Source organism: Olea europaea, chromosome 8, assembly GCF_002742605.1.
Source record: "Olea europaea var. sylvestris chromosome 8, O_europaea_v1, whole genome shotgun sequence".
Classification (NCBI taxonomy): domain Eukaryota; kingdom Viridiplantae; phylum Streptophyta; class Magnoliopsida; order Lamiales; family Oleaceae; genus Olea; species Olea europaea.
In genome coordinates this window covers 18,378,813-18,383,807 of record NC_036244.1, presented here as the reverse complement: position 1 = coordinate 18,383,807, position 4,995 = coordinate 18,378,813, and the positions used below count along the sequence as shown (strand labels likewise).

Here is a 4,995-nt window from a genome sequence, read left to right as displayed (position 1 = left end):
GAATTTAAAGAAGGCATAGATTAAGTAGATTTATCACTCTTTCCGAAAAATATCCATGGAAAATCACCTTAACAATGTTGAATGTAGCACTGTAATTTTTCATCTTCTTCATCTCGTGATTACCAAAATAATAATAATAATAATAATAATTGAAGATGTTATGATTTTTAGCTTTTCATTTTCCAGCAAATGAATAGATATTATTCCGCGATAGCGGATTACTTGGTTGCATATAATGTGATTTAACATCAACTGCATATAATTATGTATTTGTACCCCCTTTTGTTCCATGTTTGAATGTCTGTTGTAAATTTTTTGGAATATGTGATTTAACGTGAATATGTTTGATTTTGTGTGACTAATCAACTCACTTGGCAAAATCGTTTTAAATAAGTTTCAATATCAAAGAATTTCTTTTATCGAGTCTCAGATGAGAATACAAAATAGCTTGCAAATAGTTTAAGTTGGATGGGGTTCCATTTCAGTAACTGGAGAACTTAATGGCGAAATGAGGCGTCCAGTTGATGGTAGGATTTCATTGCAGTTGAAGATGTGTGTTAACAACTACCTTACAAGACGACAATATTGTATTCAATGTTGCATTTCTAGTTATCACTGTTATATCATACCTTTTAGTTGTGTTCTTTATTATAGGCTACCAGATTTGCATGCTGCCAATCCAGTTATACTGAAACACCCGCTTAAATTACAATCAACTCTAGTTAGAATCATATATACTACAACATACTACAACAAAGTTTATTTTTTACGGCATGCATTATATGCCGTAAATAATACGTTACGGCGTATAGCAACATGCCGTACAAAGCAATGTCGTAAAAAGTGGTCCCTTTTTACGGCGTGCATAGTGCATTGTAAACGGACCGTCGTTATTAATGTTGCGGCATTCAATCACACACTGTAAAAAGCATCACACTTTGTACGGCGCGTAGTTGTACACCGTATAGAGCGTTATATTCATGTCATCACGACATGCCTAAATGCGCCATAAATGAGCATTCACCTTTTATGGCATATAGTTGTATGCCGTATAAAGTGTAAAATTCATAGCATCAAGACATGCCTAAACACGTCGTAAATGGCCATTCACCTTTCACGGTGTGCAGTTGTACGCCGTATAAAGTGTTATATTCATGGCATCACGGCATGCCTATACACGCCGTAAATGAGCATTCAATTTTTTTTTAAAATCATTTATTTATTTTAATACTAGTAAACCTGTAATATTAACAAAATAAAATTACTCCATATATAATCAAGTTTTTTATTGTTTCAATAAAAAGAAATACTGAATACGGTTCAATACAATATGCTAATATAAAATTCATCTAAACAATTCTCAAAATTTTTTGACTACTATTGTATGCGCCAATCACCATTCAACTAATAAGCTTGTGGATATTGAGGTTCCGTCATAAAACAAAAAATTATTAAACCTATCAAAGTTCACTTCTTTGACCAACAATTTAGCTACCCCACAAAATATGGATCCCCTGCACACCACGAAAATAATAAGGATATAATTAATAAGCATCCAAATCAGAAGTATATCAAGAAATACATTAAACAACCCAATCTTCAATTGAGGCCGAACATAAAGGTAAATGAAATTAAAATAGAAAAGAAGTTAAGCATACCTTCATTGTGATTATAGCGAATCCACTTCGATGTACCTACTTGGCAATGCAATTGTACTTTCTAATGCATCTTCAAAAAGAAAAAACTCAAGCATGGGACGATATAAGCTGACATTATTGATCATTTCATTAACCAAAACTCTCCAACATTCATTATCGAGGGGTACATGATGCACTAGATCATTTGGATTTGTTGATACGATTTCACCTTTTGCAACAATATCAGCTCCCCAAACCATGATAACAATTTGCACTTCTTATTTAAAAGGTTATCTAAACCATTCAAACTTCTGTCTCTAGACTATAAAATTAATATCCAGTTGTACAAATTAATAACCAGTTGTAAAATTAATATCCAGTTATACGGCTCAACTGCAACGCTGTTAAATAGCACATAACGATGAGCGACCTCTAACATTTCTTGACTCAAGGTCTTTGAATTTCCTTTAGAGATTGCATGCCCAGCAATAATTGTTTCATTCTCAAAATTCTCATTTCGAGTATGTCGAACACCTACTTCAGCAGCTTGTTTCATATAACTACTTCAAAAATGCATACATTCATCGGCTAAATAACGCTCTGCGATGCATCCTTCAGGTCTTGAATGATTTATAACATATAATTTAAGTGTTTTCATAAACCTATTTCACCATATAATAGGCATGAGATATCTAAGTAATTAGAAGACGAAAGTTTGAATAGTTAACAAAAATATAATAGTAATTTACCTTTCAAATGGATACATCCAACGATATTGTACAAATCCACCAATACAAACCTCACGCCCAAGGTGGACGGTTAAATGAATCATTATGTCAAAAAAAGATGGAGGAAGATACTTTTTTAGCATACACAAAATCACGGCAACATCCTCCTCAAGCTTTTCTAATTTATTTTTATCTGCGACTCTTTGACATATTTCATTGAAAAATACACAGTCGAAAAATTGAATTTCTTGGTCCATTAGATAAAAATCCTCTTAATGCAACGGATAACAACTGTTGTATGAGCACATGATAATCATGAGACTTCAGATTTAAAATCCTATTATCCACTAATAATACACACTTTAAAATGTTAGAGTTATAACCATCAGGTAATTTTAAATCAAATAACCTCTTACAAAATAACTCTCTCTTTTTTGGATAGCATATATGATGCTGCCGGTAGGTAATATGTATTTCCTTTCAATTCTAGATGAAGATCCTTTCTAATACCGATATTGAGTAAATCCTTATGAGAATTTAGCTCATCTTTTGATTTTCCCTTCATATGCCAAATAGTGCCGAGAATGATTTCACAAACATTCTTCTCAATGTGCATTACATCCAAATTATGACGCAAAAGTAATATATGAAAATAAAAATATAAATTTAGAAAAAAAAAGTTTAAGCAGAGAAATAACTAATTCAAAATAGTTTAAAATGACTAACCTCCCAATATGGTAGCTCAAAGAATATTGACTTTTTTCTCCATGGCCAATTAGAATATGATTTTCTCATCTTTTTTTTTTTTTTTTCCTATTTTCCCCAATTATTGCTAACATTTTTTACTAAACACATCACTTCCCAGTTAATATTTTAGGACTAGGCCTATGCTCCTTGTTTCCATCAAACCAAGCTTCTTTCGGTCGATATGGATGATTATATGCAAGAAATCTTTTATGACCCATGTATGAAAACTTTCGACTACATGTCAACCATTTTGCACATATGGGTAACCCACAAACTGGACATGCTACTTCGCCTTTCATAGGATATTCTAATAAATTCCCATAAGCTGGAAAACCATTATCTACATTAGCACAGCCTTCAAATTGAAGGTAGACTTAGTAAATCCACCATATACTTCAACACCAATATTCTACATCTCCTTTATGTCTTCTATTAGTGGTTCTAGGTACACATCTATATCATCTCCAGGTTGCTTTGGACTTGGAATTAATAAAGTCAACAACAAATTTTCCTTAGACATGCATATCCAAGGAGGGAGATTATATATAACTAGTATCACTGGCCAACAACTATACCTAGAATTTAGGTCACGAAAGGGATTAAATCCATCAGAGGAAAGGCCAAGACTAAGATTTCGTGGTTCTGATATAAAACAAAGCCATTTTTTTTTTATCAATTCTCTCCCAAGCTAATGAATCAACTGGATGACGCATTTTTCCATCTTGATTGAGTGACATATTAGTTGATATTAGTTATCGAGTGACCTAAACATTCTTCTAAATCGTGGTATAATTGGAAAATATCGTAAAACCTTTGCAAATATCCCTTTTTGAATCTTCTTAGTCCGTTCATTAACTTTCCACCGTGAAGATCCATATTTTGGACATGTATCCAAATTAACTAGATCATTTCTAAACAAGCAACAATCATTTACACATGCATGTATCTTCTCATAGCCTAAATCAAAGGTGTTCAATAACCTTTTCGGTGAATTGCAAGAATCAGGAAGGGTGTTCACATGTGGTAGCATATCTCGGATAATATCAAGAAGTTCATTAAAACCTTTGTCAGATATACCATGAATAGCTTTAAGCTTATACAAGGCAACGATTGCAGATATCCTTGTATACTTCGTGCAATTAGGATATAAAGGAACTTCGACGTCGTCATATAAATTTGAAACTTCTTTCTCTCTATCATCATTTTCGGATTCCACATTATTGTGATCCTGAAAAAATGCATCTCTGCATTCGATTTTTTCCCATGAAATACATAGGTACTATACGTAGGATCCATGCCATTAATGATTAAATATCCATACATTATATCAAAATGTTGGTGAAATCGGTTTTTGCAACATTTGCAAGGGCATATGACTTTTTCTGGATTCCCAGCATTGGTTTGAACCATATTTGCAAATTTTCTCGCACCATGTTGACATGCTTCTGAAACTCTAAACAAAGTATGCTAAATAAATAATCTAAAAAACATTTATGGGCATATTTCAAAATAGGGATGGCAATCGAGCTCGCCGGCTCGGCTCGGGCCGAGCCCCATTTTGGGGACACGGGCTTTGCCCTAGCCGACCCGTGAGCTCGCGAGCTTTTAAAAAAAATTAAAATTTGGGCTGCCTTTTAAAGGCTGTTGCTCGCTACCTTTTAAGGCAGCAGCTTAGGGAATATATATATATTATAATAAAATAAAATAAAAAGAGAAAACGAGCCTACCCGGCTCGGCCCGGGAAAAGCCCGAGCAAAAGCTCGGGCTAGGAAAAGCCCGCAAAAAAGCTCGGCCATTTTAACCGGGCCGAGCTCGAGCCGAAACTTTAGGCTCGTGAGCCGGGTCGGCTCGGCTCGTTTACATCTTCAAAATATTCTAAATTT

General features: G+C 34.0%; 1 long non-coding RNA gene across 1 annotated transcript; it reads right to left on the bottom strand.

Annotated features, from left to right (window-relative positions):
* Positions 1–1,247: 1,247 nt before the first annotated feature.
* LOC111399069 lies at positions 1,248–4,986 on the bottom strand. The gene is made up of 2 exons (XR_002703514.1): positions 1,659–4,986; positions 1,248–1,514 (listed from the first exon to the last, which is right to left on the bottom strand). It is a non-coding gene; the product is annotated as an uncharacterized LOC111399069 (long non-coding RNA).
* Between the last annotated feature and the right edge of the window lie 9 nt (positions 4,987–4,995).